Source organism: Macaca nemestrina, chromosome 3 (genome assembly GCF_043159975.1).
Source record: "Macaca nemestrina isolate mMacNem1 chromosome 3, mMacNem.hap1, whole genome shotgun sequence".
Taxonomy (NCBI): Eukaryota; Metazoa; Chordata; class Mammalia; order Primates; family Cercopithecidae; genus Macaca; species Macaca nemestrina.
This window is the reverse complement of record NC_092127.1, coordinates 157,144,112-157,162,868: the sequence shown is the minus strand read 5'-3', so window position 1 is coordinate 157,162,868 and position 18,757 is coordinate 157,144,112. Positions and strand designations below refer to the sequence as shown.

Genomic DNA, 18,757 nt, shown 5'->3' with positions numbered 1-18,757 from the left:
TATTCTCTGTTGAAATGTTTTTATAAAATTAATCAAAGAAATACAGGTTTATTATAAGATATTTTGAAAATATAGAAGAAGATAAAGAAGAAAATAAAAAAATTTATAACCTTATGACCCAGAGATAACTACAGTAACTCTTTGGAGTAATTTCTTTCAGTCTCTCTTTTTTCATTGTTTGTTTTGTAGTGCACCCTCAACCTCCTGGGCTCAGGTGATCCTCCTGCCTCAGCCTCCGAGTAACTGTGCCACTACACCTGGCTAATTAAAACCAATTTGTTTTGTAGAGATGGCATCTTGTTATATTGCCCAAGTGGATCTCGAACTTTTGGGCTCAAGTGATCCTGCTACCTTGGCCTCCTAAAGTGCTGGGATTACAGGCTTGAGCCTCAGCACCTGGCCTTCAGTCTCTTTTTTACCTGTGTACATATATGTGTGGATTATTTTCGTAACTTATATTCATTGAGCATGCTCTATTCTATTGCTCTTAGTATTTGAAGTTTATTTACATTTCAACACTACTACGAGGGAAGTATTATTGTCTCCACTTTAGACATGAAAAAACCAAAACAAAGAGAGCTTACATAATTTGTTCAAGTCACAGTTAGCAAGATAGTAGAGCCGTGTGTACATGTGTGTTTGTATGTGTATTAGTGTGTTTTCATACTGCTATAAAGAACTGCTCGAGACTGGGTAGTTTATAAGAAAAGAGGTTTAATTGACTTACAGTTCCACATGGCTGGGAGGCCTCAGGAAACTTACAATCATGGCAGAAGTGGAAGGGGAAGCAAAGACTTTCTTTACAGGGTGGCAGAAAAGAGAGAGTGAGCAAGAGCAGGGAAAACTGCCTTATAAAACTATCAGATCTTGTGAGAACTCACTCACTATCACGAGAACAGCATAGGGGAATCCACCTCTATGATCCAATCACCTCCCACTTGGTCCTTTCCTCAACAGGTAGAGATTATGCAGATTACAATTTAAGACGAGACTTGGATCGGGACACAGAGACAAACCATATTAATATGTCTGAACGTTTATCTCAATACCCGTTTTTTGAAGCTGCTGAGGGTTGCAATTTTCACTTCCACAAGTGTCAAGGGCCAATAACTTTGCTAACACTCCTGGAAAACACTTGGTGTTGCCTGATAACGTTTGCTGACAACTTCTGCGTTAATATTTACAGCCTGACATGCTGCACCTGGCTAGGGATCAGGCTCTGTTTCTCTCTTGGCCCCAGTCCTGCTTCAAAGAGGCCTTCAGGGGTTAATCCACGATGAAGTTTTCCTAGTTTTGATGGCTTAGGGAGCTAAAGAATACTTTTCAGGCTAATTCCAATGGAAGGCTACCTTACCACTTTCCTCAGGAGAAATCATAAAGTGACTTCTATTTCTAGTTCTTATTACAGTTATTTTTATTTCTTTTACTTAATTTATTAAGAGAAAGGGTCTTGCTCTATTGCCCAGGCTAGGGTGCAGTGGTGTCATCATGGCTTACTGTAGCCTCAAGTCTCTGGGCTCAAGCAAGCCTCCTGCTTCAGCCTCCTGAGTAGCTGGGACCACAGGTGTGTGCCACCATGCCTGGCTAATTTTTTTTTTTCTAGAGATGGGGTTCTCTCTATGTTGTTCAGGTGGTCTCAAACTCCTAGGCTCAAGTGATCCTCCTGCCTTGGCCTCCCAAAGTGTTGAGATTATAGGCATAAGCCACTGCACCCAGCCTATTTTAAAATAAATTAATAAAAATGAGTGTTGCAAGTGTTTATTGCAGTATAACAAACGATTCCAAACTTAGAGGCATAACACAATAATTATTTCTTATTGATTGGGTTCAGGAGGTGGTTCTCACTTGGAGCCTCTCATGAGGTGCAGTCAGAGGGTGACTGAGGCTGGGGTCATTCCAAAGGCTGGCTGTTCACTAGGACTTCAACTGGGGCTGAGGACCAGAACACCCATACCCGACCTCTCCATTGTCACCTGAGCCTCCTCCTACCACGGGAGCCAGAATTGAAAAGCAAGCATCCTGAGATGTAGCCAAGCTAAAATATCCTTTGTAATGTAGCTTTGGAAGTCACCCAGTGTCACCAAGCCCAGCCCATATTCAAGGGTAAGGGAATTGGACTGCACCTCTCGATGGGAGCAGAGTCAAAGAACTTTGAGACCTGTTTTATAACCATCATAGGTAGAATTTCTGCAGACTTTATGGTTCTCATCAAGGAGTGGGCATTCCTCAGTTCACTCCTCACAGTGAACTCATTCTCTGAAATGTCCTGGGGCAACATAGATCTTCAGCACACTGACTGGTTCTCAGAGGTCTATGATGCCATCTATCTCCTGGGTTTTGTCACTGTCTCCAGACATCCTTGATGGCTCTCAAAGTGTTTTGTGGGGCCCCCCCGCACATGTGTGGGGCATGCAGCTTTGAAGGGGAAAGGCCACTTGAGAAGGATGAGTTTTACTCTGTCTTGCGGGCTTCGCCTGCCCAGATCAGCCACAGAGAAGTGGCTGATCCTTTGGGATGTGATGATGTTGTTAATAATACTTATCACTTATTGAGTTCCTCCTGCACGCGAGACACCATGCAAAGCATGTTACCTGCATTATCTAATTTAACTTCTCTTCTTACCAGCCTTAAGCGGTAAGGAATATTTTTATCCTCACTTTACATGTGAGAAGATGGTCATATGTAAAGTGACCATCTGGCCAGAAAGGTCAAGCGATTTGCTCAAGACACACATCTCGACTAGCAGATAGAGCCTGGATTTGAATGCAGGTGTATTTGCCTCAGACAGCAGCGTAGTGGTTTTGAGTTTGAACACTGAGGTCAGACTACCTGGGCTTGACTCCTCGCTTTGGGCAATCTTTGACAACCTCTTTGTATTTCAATTTCCTCATTGGTAGAGGAGAGACGATAAACATATATATATCTCAACCCCATGGGGTTTTAGCATTAAATGCGAGGAGCTATTTAAGGTGTTTAGCACTTGGCAAGTATTAATTATTTCTTCTTCTTTACGATTTATGTCAGGTGGGGGTGGTGATTTACTCAAAAGAATAATATGCCAGAAATGAAGAGGTCTAAGGAAATACAGCATGAGGAACTACCAGAGACCTGCCGTCAGATCTCGGCATTCAGTGACTCACTTCAGTCTCTGAGTTCCCCTCTGCAAAATGGGCACAAGACTGGGACCTTTTTTTTGAGACCAAGTCTCATTCTGTTGCCTAGGCTGGAGTGCAGTGGCATGGTCTGGACTCAATGCAACTTCTGCCTCCTGGGTTCAGGTGATTATCCTGCCTCAGTCTCCCAAGTAGTTGGGATTACAGGTGCCCGCCACCATGCCTGGCTAATTTATTTATTTATTTATTTATTTTATTTTTATTAGAGATGTGGTTTCACAATGTTGGCCAGGCTGGTCTTGAACTCCTGACCTCAGCCTCCCAAAGTGCTGGGATTATAGGCATGTGCCACCATGCCTGGCCTAGACTGGAACTTCTTGAGGATGAACGGAGGAAACACTTCTCTACATGGCATCCCAGTCCTTTCTCTACTTCCAGAGCCAATTAAATCTGCCAGCCACTCACCAATCCAAATACAAATGATACATCATGGAAACTGACTGAGGAACACAGAGGCCGAAAGGAGGGTTGGTAAGAAACCCTCTCCACCTTCTTATGGGACTCAAAACACTGTCTAATTCACAGAGTGACTAGATATTGGTCTTGTCTTTTGGGGTTAAACCGTGGACAGTGGGATATGACTTCCTGAAATGTGTCTATACTGCAGCCAAGCTCTGCAAGCTGTGCAGTAGGATTTTATCCATTGTCTGTATAAATAACATGATGGCTGGGGCTGGAAAGGGCTCAGTGCAGAGCCAGGCAGGTGGGGTGGCCCATGCTTGCCTGTCGCTGTTGCTCAACTCCGGATCAGCACTGTCTTCCGAACCCAAAGAGGCTGGGAGGGTTTTTACAAAGGCCTATGTGTGTGGTTGAGCCCCCTCCCAGACAGGCTGATTTGTGAATGTGCTGAACTCCAGCACACCAGTAGCCTAACCACAGAGCGGTGTTTTGTTTCTCTACCGGATACACCTGCCAAAAAGGCAGGGTTCACTTGTGCTGCCGGCTCCGGTTTGTTTTACTTTTAAAAAGATTGCACCCTCCAGATAAACCAGAGTGCACAGTTGTGTTATGGAGAAGCAGTTGAGGTTGGAGAGTGATGAAACTGATTTTATTTTCTTTTGGGACAATTCTGTACATTTTCTCCTTATTCAAATGAGCATTCTCCATATTCATATCGGTCGTTATTTCCCAAAATGTACCCCGTCAAGAGGATTTTAGGGATACAAGGGATCAAGAGCATTGAGTCACACACTGAGAAAGTTAGTCCCTTTTCAAATGTTTTCAATCTTTCTGGTTTTGTCAAGAAAAAAGTCTTCGTTTGAAGCTATCTTTAACACCTAACATCTACTTATCTCCCTTTATACATAACAAAACCAAAGTGAGTGCAGACCTTGGAATTAGTCTTTAGTCAGATATAGTGTCTAGTTAAATGTTATAATATTGTCTAAATAAAATTTGCCAATATTGCTTTCTCTTTATGATAATTATTTTTAGGATTACCTTAAGTGTATGGCGAGGGATAGCAGTCTACCTACCTTAGGGCTACTGTGTTTCCCTTTAAAATAAACATGTTCAAGTTTTCAAAATCAATTAATTTAAAGAAAAATAGGAAGTAAATAATAGTATGAGTGCTACTCATAAGTAATAAAAGTCATGAGGATAGCGTGTGGCGATAGTTGAAGGTAGTAAAAATTGGGAAGGGAGTATACAGATATTTGACGTATGAGCGGCTGGGCTTTAGAGCCAGACCAGCTTGGGTTTGAATCACTGCCTACCACCTGTGGGAAGATGAGCAAGTTATTTAGCCTAGTTCCACATCTGTAAAATCAGGAAAGCGGCAATTCACCACCCACCTTAGGACTTCTGTGGCGACAACCCACACAGGGCTGAAATACGTGGTCGTAGAACACAGTGTGTGCTCAATAAAGTTAGCCATGATTGTTATTCTTGCCAGAGACTCTAGTTCTACTCTCAGAACTGTGCACAGAGTTAGCCCCTAGACACGCTGCTGCTGTCATCAGCATCATGTTCTAGTTGGGGGTCTGCTGAGAAGCAGATGCCAAGATGGCATCAGATGTGCAAGAAATTTACGAGCGACACACCTGTGAAGGATAAAGGAGGGGGCCAGAGAAAGCGGGGAGAGGAGTTCTGACATCTGTGCCAGGAAGGAGAGAAAGAGGCCGGGCGCAGTGGCTCATGCCTGTAATCTCAGCACTTTAGGAGGCTGAGGCGGGTGGATCACCTGAAGTCAGGAGTTCGAGACCAGCCTGGCCAACATGGCAAAACCCTGTCTCTACTAAAAATACAAAAATTAGCCAGGTGTGGTGGCAGGTGCCTGTAATCCCAGCTCCTCAGGAGCCTGAGGCAGGAGGATCGCCTGAACCTGGAAGGTGGAGATTGTAGTGAACCAAGACTGTGCCACGGCACTCCATTCTGGGCAACAGAGCAAGACTTCATCTCAAAATAAATAAATAAATAAAATAAATAAAAGGAAGGAGAGAAGGAAGGAGGACTGGTTTGGAGGAGCCTGAGACTGCAGTGAGGTTACAAGAAAGGTTTGGCCAGGCTGGTAAAGAATCCTGGAGCCAAAGTGGACTACTGGAGTTGTCCCCCTTTTGTGCTCAGTCATTGGTTGGAGCAACTGGCAGGAAGTGCAGCCTCCCTGTAGCCGTGGTGTTGGACCCAGAAAGGCAGCTTCGGGGTGACCATCAATCACGCTCCCCACAGCAGGAGATCCAGCAGCGTTAGCATGGCTGCCATGCATATCATTTCCATCTCACATGTGAAACATGTTGAAAGTGGAACTTGAGAGTTTCCTCCAGTTCATTTTCCTGGTTAAGTAACTACTTGGACACTGTGACCCATTCAAAACCAGTTTGTGATCTTCTCGGGTTTCAGTGCGTGACTAACAAGCCAAATTCAGTACTTTGAAGGCTTTGTCTTGATAACAGCTCTTGGCTAAGCCTATTTGCCTTTTAACTCTAATTTTGGATTCCCCAAATTTTGCATTTCAGGCAGAGAGTTAAGCACAATGGACATTTTCATGCAAATTGAATCAATACAGAGCCCCAAATGGCAGCTACTGGGCCATATCCAGTCCACAGATATGTTGGGCCCACACAGAATCTTAAAAAAAAATGTGAACCAGCATTCTAAAATGGAAAGATTTCGTATTTTTTGTTTTATATATATATATATATATATTTTTTTTTTTTTTTTTTTTTGAGAAGGAGTCTTGCTCTGTTGCCTAGGCTGGAGTGCAGTGGCGCCATCTCAGCTCATTGCAACATCTGCCTCCCAGGTTCAGGTGATTCTCCTGCCTCAGCCTCCTGAGTAGCGGGGACTACCAGCATAAGCCAATGCACCTGGCTAATTTTTTGTATTTTTTTTTTTTTTTTAGTAGAGATGGGGTTTTGCCATGTTGGCCAAACTGGTCTTGAACTCCTGACCTCAGGTGACCCACCTGCCTTGGCCTCCCAAAGTGCTGGGATTATAGCATGAGCCACTGTGCCTGGCCGAGATTTCATTATTTTTTAAAATGTTGATTCCTGGCTTCTTTTGAAAACAGCAGAGTTGAACACAGAGCCTGAATTTCTGCATGACAGTATCATCTAAGGTGAAAGGGGCTGCTGCTTAAAATGGGGCTCTCGCTGTTTGCTCTGTGCTCCACTGCCCACAAAAGATACGCATATGTCCTTACACCTGGCAGGAATCACTGCTTTATATTCCTGTTTAGTCCTTTGTGCAGAGTGCTAGCTGTTCCCCAATATTGCATTCTCTTCTTCCATACTAATGTTCCAGATGGACACGTGATGGTCCACCTAGGATTACAATTCCAGCTTCCCTTGCAGCTAGGTGTGGGCCAGTGACTAAGTTCTGGCCAAGGAGGTGATTGTGGAAGTGATACTTGGAATTTCCAGACTGCCTTTAACGGAAAGCAGGATGTCTTCTCTTGCTCCAGTTCTTCTTCCTGCCTGCTGGAGTGTGGATGGGATAGTGGGAGGTGGGGCAGCCATGTGCTATCACAAGATGGAAGCTGTGTATGGAGCACAGTAGAGCAAAAAGACAGGAAGAAACTGCATCCCTAACATCATGGAATCACACAGCAGGTCTGGAAGGCTTATGCTCACACTCTTACATAAGAAAAACAAACTTCCATTTTTATGTCTCATTTTTACAGCAGCCTCAGTTATATCTTAAAGAAAATATCTCATTTGTAAGGGGGCCTGTGGCCCCTGGCTTACACTAAGAAACTCTGGAACTGTGTAGGCAGCATCAAATCAAATTCCACCGAGAGCCACGATGAGCCATAATCCTTTGAATGGTAAAAGCAATATTGGAAAACCCTTTCTATGTCTCAGAGGCTCTGTTTGCAGGTGGCACATTGCAGGTAGCTGTGAACCAGTTTATACAAATGGCTCCTTAGGGACCGCTGTTTCCCACCGCTGCAGGTCTCAGGTTCATAGACTACTGCACCACATTCTCACCTCTTTTTCTTCTCCACTTTGTCTTTAAAGGCCACACTTGAGCAGGCAGCCCTCCCACCTTTTCTCGGCAGTGCCATCTGAGTAGAAGCGAAGTAGAAACTTCTTGGCTGGTACTGTTCCGGTTTCCAAGGGACCAACGGAGGCTTCCTGGTGCTAAGTGCGAAACCATTGAGGATCTTGACAGTTTCGATCTGAGGCCACCCTGCAGTATTACATGAGGGCAAGACGCTGTTACTTCCCCAGAGGCAGGTGCCAAAAATGACATGTTATTGTGTTCCTTAGAATGATGAATGAAAGTATTGAATGAAATCTGGGTAATAATAATACCCAACTATTTAGTGTAGCCTGTGACAACGAATCTTCCCAGCCAGGACTCTTTGGGAAATAGAAGCGGGAAAAAAAAGAGTTGCTATTTACTGAGCACTTAAGGTGCTGCAAGTCTTATGTACATTTTATCATTTAGTTATCTCAAAAATCCTGTGATTTAGTATTATAACAACTTTTTTTAAAAGCAGAAATGCTAAGAAAAGTTAAGGAACTCAATAAAGTTTGCATTTGCTAGGAAGTAAAAAGCCAGAATTTTGATTTAAATCTAATGACTTATGTTTATTCCATATTATGCAGCATCTTGGATGCTCTACTGTTGGCCTGCTCAGGAGAAGGAGGCAAATGAGATCATGGTCAAAACTGCTGGGGAAGCCAGGTGTGGTGGCTCACGCCTGTAATCCCAGCACTTTGGGAGGCCGAGGAAGGAGAATCACTTGAGCCCAGGAGGTCGAGGCTGCAGTGAACTATAACTGCACCACTGCACTCCAGGCTGGGTGACAGAGTGAGACCCTGTCTTGAACAAATAAGCAAAAACTACCAGGATAGAAAATATCTGAGTGGGGAGGACAGTTTGTAACGGAGGCAAGCTAGCAAGAAAAGAACGTTGGGGAGGGGTTCTATACCTGCATCAGATCATCTGAGGGCCCACAGTGCAGCTCTGTGGGCTCTGAGGGATTGTGCAAGAGGCAGCTGGCAGATATGCATGGGGTGGGCTGATCTGGCAAAAAGACGAGATAAATCTGAAAAATACATTTTACAGTGCTCTTTACACTGAAGAATCTTGCAGAGTAACTGGTAGATACGATAAGGGATAGAGAAGGAATTACTGCTTAAAAGCTAGCCAGACACTGGCATTAGGTTTCTGCACAATTAAATGGGTGTGCTTTTCTCATCCCTGGCAAATTTTTTTGTTTTCCCCTACGTCCTCAGGTTCTTCTTTTACATAAATGGCCTCTATGTCCATTCGCACTGTTCTGCAACATCAAAGGAGAAAATAATTCCCAAACCAATGTTCGGGGCTGCTGAATGTCATCAAACATCAAGTGAAATTGGATCAACTTGCATTTTTATTTATTATCTCTTACCTTTTGCATCTTCAGAAAGGCAGTTTATCTTTATTTTCATTTAGTGGTAAAATATTTTCTAATAGCATCAGTGAAATCCTGTTGAAAGTCAATGGCCAGCTTTTTAGACATAAGACAAACAGGAGTTCTGTTGGACACAAAGTGACTGCTAACAGATCTTTTAATATATTTCTTTCTCTCTCAGCCATTGATGGGTGTCTGACAGCTGCAAACGCCCTCTATGCTGGGCTGATTAGAAATGGAGGAGTTGTCTAAGATGCGGCTGTTTGAACTTCAGTGGTGGAAGGTTGGGCAGATGGCCCCCAGGTGTGTGCATTCAGACTGCAGCAGGAGTGACGCCCTCTCCCTGTGGTCCATCAACCTCTATCTACAAGATGAGTCTCAGGCGACTGAGTACCATCCTCTAGACAGAAGCAGGGAGGGATGTAAAATAGAAATGTTGACAAGGCAAAGAGAATGATGTCCCCAAGGCCATTGTGGTTCTACAGACTTACGTTTGTGCACAAGTTACAGCAGGATGAAGCTGGAGATGAGGCTTACCGAGTTACAGGGGATGGCGGTGGTTCCAGAAAGGACAGGGACATCTGGTTTCTGGAAGGCATTTTGGAGATTTCATCATACATAAGCCATCCAGAGCTGGTATGTGGGCTGCATGATGTTAGGCACTTGTTTTCTTCCTGTCTTTTTGCTCTACTGTTCTCAAAACAGAACTTCTCCCTGTGATGTCCGATGGTAGTTAGGGAACAATGGTGCTAATAGGAGGCTTTGTTAATGAAAACAGGGATGCCTGCTAGATTTGGGGTTAGAAAGGAAAACAAAGAAATGTGATGAGGTCCTAGTGTAGTTGGCAGCTGGCAAATTCATTACATCATCAAGTTCTCTTCTCACCTACCTTGCGCTGATTAAAACGAAAATGTAGCCCTCAGCGCCACAGAAAACAATTCTCCATGGCTGTGACCATGGGGTGCCTGGGAGGAAGTGAAACTAATCTGGCAAAGACTCTTCCTGTCTGTCCGTTCCTCTGTGTGGCCCTCGGGTAGAAGCAAGGATTTATACATGTTGGGCTAGATACAAGAGAAAAAGGGGAAACATGGTCTGAAGGAGGACTTTGGGGTCAGGAATAGTTCAAAGTTTAGCAATTTTCTTTTGCTTTAGGAATCGCTCTTTGACCTCTCTCTCTTTTTTTTAAGTGACGTTTCCAAGCAGAAAAGGCAGTATTTGCCAAGTGCTACAATTCACTTTAAGCTGATTGGGCTCTGAACATGAAGGCCCTTTTTAATCTCACAATTATTTAAAAACAGTAGTAGTAAGTGGGGTGTTTCGGCACTAATTTACAGGTTCCTCCTTTGTTGCTATGATGACCCCCTGAGACCGGAATTGTTATCCTCTTACAGGCGGGGGAATTGAAGCTCAGAGAGAAGTGGCTTGACCAAGAGCCCGCAGTGGGTGAGCGGCAGAGTCTAGGGTTTTCTCTTCCTATCACACCTGTCATCGTGGTGCCCAGGGATAAGCAGTCATTTCAGATAAACGTCAAGGTTTCTGTTACCAGCCGTCCTCCGGGCCCAGTGTGATTAGCCTACTTTGCTCAGCTTCCTGTAGGTGTGTTGTGATACTCTGCAGAAACTTTATTTCCTCTTCTCCCCTAGTTCGTCCAGAAATACAAACTGTTGAATTTCTTTATCATCATTTTAGAAGTGATAAACATTCCCAAAAGGAATGTTATTTCTGCCACGGAGTTGGCAGCCTTTATTCATGCAAAATGTATTCTGTAGTGTTTTGTTTTAGTGAAAAGAAGACATTCTTAGAAATTGAAGACAAAGAAGAGAGGAAGTGAGCCGCAGGGGGCATATTCGTGTGGAACTGTGAGTCAGGCATCTTTAGGTATCTCTGCTCCTTTCTCCTCGGAAGAAAGCAAGGACCACTGCCTTCTTTGGCGAAAATTCTTGAGGAAGATATTTAACCTCTCTGAGCCTTGGTTTCCTCATGTAGAAAATGGGGAGAATAATATCACCTTCTTCATTGGGTCATTGGGGGGAATTTAATGGAATAATGCAATGTTTTTCCAAGTGTGATATACATACTATAGGTGATAGTGAGGTGATTTTCTGGTGATATAGATACTCTAATGTAATAATTATAACATACACACACTAGCACACCAAAATCATCATTTCACAGGTCTGATTGCTTAGGGTATGGCTAGGTAAAAAACATATATAACCCACGTTAAAGACTATTTTAGTACCATGTTAAATGTGTGATAGAGATGGCATCAGTGGACTAGAGACAGGGAACGACCACCACTAGGGATCCCTGAATGAATGTGTATGAAAGTGGGCCCTGCCCACTGTGGTTGATGTCTTCCACCCTGGTTGACTTTGGATAAAGAAAACCAGGGAGACCTGGGTTGGATGGGAAGGCTGGCTCTCCCTGGGACCTGAAGCTAGCAGCCCTGTGAAGAATCCCTGTAATTTCATCTTGTGCTGCTGCCCTCTCGTGGTCACGGGCTGTTCCCAGTGTCTTGAGACCAAGTCAAAGCAGAGCCAGTGCGATTTAGAGCATGTGCACCACCCTCTCTGGCCCTTCTCCCACTTCTTTGTTTCCCTGCTTTCAGGGACTTTCCGAGTCCCATCAATCCCACCAACCTTGACCTATCTTCCCCCAAGTGTCACTTCCTCCTGCAACCTAGTCGCAACTCCCTTTCCCCCAAACTCCTTACTAATCAGCAGAGGATGCTCTGGTTCTCAGGTGTGAGCAACAAATGAGCTTAGCTTACTGAGGGGACATTTGTTTTAAAAGAGAAACCAGTTTAACCAAATAAACTCAAGTCAGCAGGAAGTGAAGTGGCTATATTTTTGTGATGAGGGTCTTTCCTTGTCTCTCAGCTTTCTCTACAGAACGGAACCTGCTCTTAAAGCAGGCAGCCACATCCCAGGAATGAAATCCTTCAAAGGGAATGAATTGCCTTTCTTCCCAGCCAATTCTACATGAAACTTTCAAATAGTTTCACTTTCTGTGTTCGAACGGCATTATTATACATTACACTTATAACCGAAAACCCCAAATATCAGTGGCTTTTGTTAAACCACTGGGTATAATAAAGGCTGGGTGCGATGGCTCACGCCTGCAATCCCAGCACTTTGGGAGGCTGGGGTGGGTGGATCACTTGAGACCAGGAGTTTGAGACCAGCCTGGTCAACATGGTGAAAGCCCATCTCTACCAAAAATACAAAAATTAGCCAGGCCTGGTGGTGGGTACCCATAGTTCCAGTTACTCAGGAGGCTGAGGCAAGAGAATCACTTAGGTGGAGGTTGCAGTGAGCTGAGATCGTGCCACTGCACTCCAGCCTGGGTGACAGAGCGATACTGCATCTCAAAAAACTAAATAAATAAAAAATAAAAATTTATTTACCTCTCATGTAAACAGAGACAACCCAAGACTGTTATAGAGGCTCCCTGATCACCAGGTTTCTTTCTTCTTGTTCCATTCTCTTCAACACATGGCTTCTACCTCGTGGCCCAAAATGGCTGCTCCAGCCCCAAGGTTGGCTCAGCGTTTCAGTCACTGGTCAGGAGGAAAGGACCAGAGAAGGGTATGCTCTAGCTCTTTAAAGTGCTCACTGGCTAGGTGCGGTGGTTCATGCCTGTAATCTCAGCACTTTCAGAGGCCAAAGTGGGAGGATCACCAGAGATCAGGAGTTTGAGACCAGCCTGGACAACACAGTGAAACCGCATCTGTACTCAAAATACAAAAATTAGCCAGGCGTGGTAACACGTACCTGCAGTCCCAGCTACTCAGGAGGCTGAGGCAGGAGAATCACTTGAACCTGGAAGACAGAGGTTGCAGTGAGCCGAGATCGTGCCACTGCACTCCAGTCCCCGGCAATAAAGCAAGACTCTGTCTCAAAAAAAAAAAAAAAAAAAGAAAAGAAAAGAAAAAAGGAAAAAAAAAACGGGTAAGTGCTCATCACTCTCCCTTACATCCTGCTGACCAGGCCTCAGACATGAGCTCACTGTCAGGTATACTGGGGAGTGAGGCAGAGCAAGCATGGGCCCTGGTAACATTTGACATTTTGTTACTGAAGAATTAGAGAATGGATTTTGGAGACAATCAGCAATCTCCTCTATAAGCCGATGGCTGGGGTTGTGAAAAATGTTCAGACCCAAGAAGGATCAGATCCCAGAACTAAAAAGAAGCTCCAGCATTTCTCTCCTGCCATCGAGAAAATCCTGCTGGAACAAGGGCTAATGCTCTAGGCCTCGGCCAGGACGTGGAGATTGTAGTCTGGCTCTGCCTTTCGCCGCTGCCATGCCCTTGAGAGAGCTACTGAACATTCCAGAGCTCAGTTTCTCTCAAATGAGGTTACTTCCTGCTCTGCAATTACGACTTAATATACTTCTGTTATGGCATCAGCAGTTAAATAGAAAACGAATGTATTTTTTTTCCTTCCAATCGTGAACATTAAATGTAGTGGATAATTAAGAACATATATAACTTGCTGGGCGAGGTGGCTCACGCCCGTAATCCCAGAACTTTGGGAGGCCAGGTGGGGGCGGATTACGAGGTCAGGAGATAGAGACCATCCTGGCTAACATGGTGAAACCCCATCTCTACTAAAAAAAAAAAAAAAAAAAAAAAAATTAGCTGGGCATGGTGGCATGCACCTGTAGTCCCAGCTACTCGGGAGGCTAAGGCAGGAGAATCACTTAAATCCGGAAGTTGCAGTGAGCTGAGATTGCACCACTGCACTCCAGTCTGTGCAACAAGAGTGAAACTTCATCTCAAAAAAAAAAAAGTAGATAACAAATTTCTGGCTCCCAGTTATCCTTTTAACCTTGCAAAACTCCTTTCTGTTGGCTAGAAATGGAGTCTTTGGCTGGGAGATCCACTTTATGTTCCCATTGGGCTTTGGAAGCAGAAAGTCTGAAGGGACCGGCAAAGACCCTTGCAGTTGTGAAGTCCCTGTTTATACCCGGCAGTAGCAGCTGCCTTCACCCATCTCAAACTGCGGGGACAGGAAGCATATGGAGCCAGTTGATAAAGAGGGTATCAGCTGTGAGCACGCTAATCTGGAGGAAATGGGGATCCCAAGAAACCTGGATTAGCCGCAAACCAAAGGAGCCCTCTTACAGTTCCTTTCAGTTGCTAAGACACACCATGTTTGAAAAAACACCCCCAACCACACCCAAGAAAGAAAAATATAACCTGCAATTGCTCAATTCCTTACAGATAGCCAGCAAACCCTAGCATCTGGGCCTTAATAAACAGCTAAACTACAAACAGAAAAGCTACCTTGTCTGCTGCTTGCGGCCAGAGAGCGAACCTGTGTGCTAGTTGGTCACCATGGCTACAAGATGTGACTTTTCTAGTTCTGTGTGATACAGTGGCTGAGCTGGGTGGTGGCAGGAAGAGGACAAATCAAACATCCAACTAGGAAATGGGGCACTGGGTGGCACGTCTCCATCCCAAGCTGAGCCTTGCTCCTGTTTTGGCAGAGACTTCCCGGAAACTGGCCCTGTGACGAGGACAGGTATGCCTGGTTGTAGCATCCGGGGTATCATCTTCCCTCTTCCTAGGATGACTTTCAGCATCAGGCAGACCAAGCCTGAATCAAAGGAGAAGGGATCCAGAAAGCTCTGGAGCAAGGCAGAGTGTATCTGGAACTCTGGTTAAAACAAAACAAAACAGAACAAAACAAACTGTCTGGCTTCATTTAGCAATTTCCTTCCTGGGGCTGCCCAACGTTTCGGCCTTCTTCTGCGTGACTAGTGGCCTAGATCCTCCACGTCAGCTTTGAGGACTGCCCACTTTGGCATGGGTGCCCAGCACACTTGTTTATTGAATGCACTACAGCCAATATTGATAGTTAATGTTTGAGTGCTTGCTATGTGCCAGGCACTGTGCTAGTATGTATCTTTTTGTTTTTTGTTTTTTTTTTGAGATGGAGTCTCATTCTGCTGCTCAGGCTGGAGTGTGGTGGTGCGATCTTGCTTGGCTCACTGCAACCTCCACCTCTTGGGTTCAAGTGATTCTCCTGCCTCAGCCTCCGGAGTAGCTGGGACTACAGGCATACACCACCACACCCAGCTAATTTTATATTTTTAGTAGAGACGGGGTTTTGGCCATGTTGGCCAAACTGGTCTCAAACTCCTGACCTTGAGTGATCTGCCCACTGTGGTCTCCCAAAGTACTAGAATTATAGGCGTGAGCCACTGTGCCCGGCTGGCATGTATCTTCTAATGTACTCTTGTGTCTACTATTACTCCCACTTCATAACTAATGCAACTGAAGCACAGAGTTTAGTCAATTGTTCAAGGCCACATGGCCAGTTCATAGCATAGCCAGGACTCCGACTGATGCATCCAGTTACAGAGCCCATGATTCTAACCATGCTGCCTCTTTGTTCAACATATACTTGTTGAGCACCTACTGTGTGCAGGAACTGTGCTTGGTGCTACTTATGACTCTGGTTTTGAGACCTGCTGTTCCTGTTCTGACTTTGACTAGGGCAGAGGTAGCAACCTGGAGACCAGCTGGGTAGCTCCAGAGTCTCAACTCAGGAAGTCTGACTTGGCCAGAGTATGGGGCTGACATTCAGCTGGTCCACACCACTGCTGGCTGTTTATGCGGCTCTCCGTTCTGATGGGTCGGTGCCATGTCATACCAGTTGTTAATTACTTTTAATAGCGTCCTTGCCAGTGCAATGTTTTCAAAAAATGAATCTGAATGCCTTGAGTTGGTCATGAGTGGACCAGCTCCCATAGTCCCCATTGCTTGCTGTTGTTTTATTATTTGCCTTTTCACTTATTTCGGTACTTTCCTGCATTTGAGTTTATGACTCTTGCCTTATCTCTGCATCAGCCCAAGCCAGGCCCTAGACTGGCTCCCCAGTTTCCCAATGCTTAGGCCTGGAAAAAATCAAGACAGGCCTGGCGAGGACATGTAGAGCTTGGGGAGGTGAGATCAGAAGGGCAGAGAGCTTATTCTGTCTGAGCTGAAATAAAAGATTAGAAGAGATATAACATTGTGATATGCTGTCACTGTGTCACAGGATATGGTGTACTTTGGTAAGTTCATTCTTTTTTTTTTTTTGAGACAGAGTCTCACTCTATCTCCCAGGCTGTAGTGCAGTGATCTCAGCTCACTGTAATCTCCACCTCCTGGGTTCAAGTGATTCTCCTGCTTCAGCCTCCCAAGTAGCTGGGACTACAGGCATGTGCCACCAAGACTGGCTGATTTTTGTATTTTTAGTAGAGACAGGGTTTCACCATGTTGGCCAGTTTGGTCTCAAACTCCTGGCCTCAGGTGATCTACCCGCCTTGGCCTCCTAAAGTGCTGGGATTATAGGCGTGAGCCATCATACAAGGCTGTAGGTTCATTCTTTTATATAATAAAGAAATGAGGAAAACAAGAAGTTGGAGGGGAGGGGAAACAGAGTCAAAACAAAAAATGTGTGAATAAGAAATATTCATTAAATAAACATAATGCTGCCTCCATGGCCAGAGGTCCCCCATCTGTCTGGAAATCCTTCTTCTTTTCCTCTTGCTAGTGTAGCTCACTTGTTACTTCCTTCAAAACTTCCAGGAGGACAACTCCTTCCTTTTGACAGCACAGCTACTTACCAGACTTTATTTTTGCAACAGCCTACCCTTATTGAGATGTTACTGTGTGTCAGACACTAATTTAAATATGTTGGCTGGCCAGGCATGGTGGCTCATGCCTGTAATCCCAGCACTTTGGGAGGCTGAGATGGGTGAATCTCCTGAGGTCAGGAGTTCGACACTAGCCTGGCCAACATGGTGAAACCCCATCTCTACGAAAAATACAAAAATTAGCTGGGTGTCATGGTGTGCGCCTGTAACCCTAGCTACTTGGGAGGCTGAGGCAGGAGAATCACTTGAACCCAGGAGGCAGAGGTTGCAGTGAGCCAAGATTGTGCCACTGCACTCCAGCATGGACAACAAGAACGAGACTCTGTCTCAAAAAGAAAAAAAAAGAAAAGATAAGAAAAGAAAAAGAAAGAGACGTACCATAATTATCCCCAATTTGCAGCTGAAGAAAACTGAGGCACAGCCATGTTAGGTAACTTGTCAACATCATACAGCTATGAGGCGAAAGAACTGGGTTCTAATCCAGCCAGACTGGCTTGGGAGTATGTGCTCTTAACCACGTTGCCTCTCTTGGCTGTGTGCATTTAGACATCAGCCTTCCCAACTAGCCTGTGTGCTGGCAGCACTCTTTCTAACTTGGGCCTGACGCCCAGTGCACAGTGCCTGGCCCTGGGAGGGTTTAGTAATTGGGCCAGTGTACACACAGGCCCCGTGTTATCTTTAACAGAGACCTTATACTTGAGAGCATTTCAGGGTGAATCCTTCCTTATATCGTAAGACTGTCTAGGGCAGCGTGGTATTTCTTTGAGTGCTCTGAAACCAGAGCTAGAAATGTCAATTCATCTGGAGAGGCGGCCGGGCTAGAAGCTTCAGAGCAGAGGAGTTATGTGATCTGATTTTAAAGCAGGGACGCAGGAGCTAGTGTGAAGGGGCCACCCCTGGCCAAATCGGACACAATTTGAACACCAAAGTAATTAAGGACAGCAGTGGGATGTGGAACTATGGAAAAATAGGAATCCTTAGCCTGGGCTATATCACTAGACCTCATCTCTACAGACAATTTAAAACATTAGGCAGGTGTTGTGGTGCATGCTTGTAGTCCCAGCTACTTGGGGGGCTGAGGTGGGAAGATCACTTGAGCCTGGGAGGTCGAGGCTGCCGTGAGCTGTAATTGTGCCACTGCACTCCAGCCTAGGTGACAGAGGGAGACTCTGTCTCAAAAAAAAGGGGCAAGGGAGGAAAAATTGAAATCCACATGTGCATACTGATAATAAATAGATAAGGAGGAGGTGGAGGGATCTTGCTCACAGTAGAATGCTGCAAAGTACTAACTGGCAAACGTGCAGGGTGAGCTGGAGTTGGAAAATCACCATTTGTCACCATCCAAGTGAAAACTGGCTCAGGCAAGAATCATTAATAGTTGCTACATTGAATTGGAAATTCTGATGAGGAGCAGCATATTTGCATGATTTTAAAGTACCTATTTACAGATTGCTTATTGGTTACAAGAGAAAAAATAGTAATTCTACAGTGGAGAAGTCAAACAACATGTTGATTGGGAGATCAAAATTTATGTCACCAATAAAGGGCAGATGGACCTTGTGTGCCTCCAGATGTGATGCTCCAAAAAGGACACAGTATCACTTATTTAATGTTCTGTCCAGGAACGCATAACCTGAATTTAGTGATGGGAAACATCAAAAAACCCCAAATGAGAAAATTCTGTTTAAAAATAGAAAAAAGGGGACTAGTATTCTCCAAAAATGATAGTATCGTAAAAGACAAAGAAAGGTAGTGTAAAATCTTCCAAATTAAAGTAGACAACAGTCATGGCTGCTAAATACAATATGTAACCCTGACCTTAGACTGTATTCTATACTAAAAGGGAAAAAAATGATATATAGGACATCATTGGGTCAACTAGAAAACGAGAAAACGAGAAAACAGGTAGGCTAGATAAAATTACTATATCAATTTTTTTTTTTTAAATGTAGAATCTCGCTCTGTTGCCCAGGCTGGAGTGCAGGGGCATAATCTCGGCTCACTCCAACCTCTGCCTCCTGAGTTCAAGCAATTCTCCTGCCTCAGCCTCCCAAGTAGCTAGGATTATAGGCATGTGCCACCATGCTCAGCT

At 44.6% G+C, this 18,757-nt stretch overlaps 1 protein-coding gene across 1 annotated transcript in view; it reads left to right on the top strand.

Moving 5' to 3' along the window:
* Window positions 1–18,757, top strand: part of LOC105487724 (ras homolog family member H) — a 136,994-nt gene that overhangs the window by 105,815 nt on the left and 12,422 nt on the right. The window lies entirely within an intron of this gene.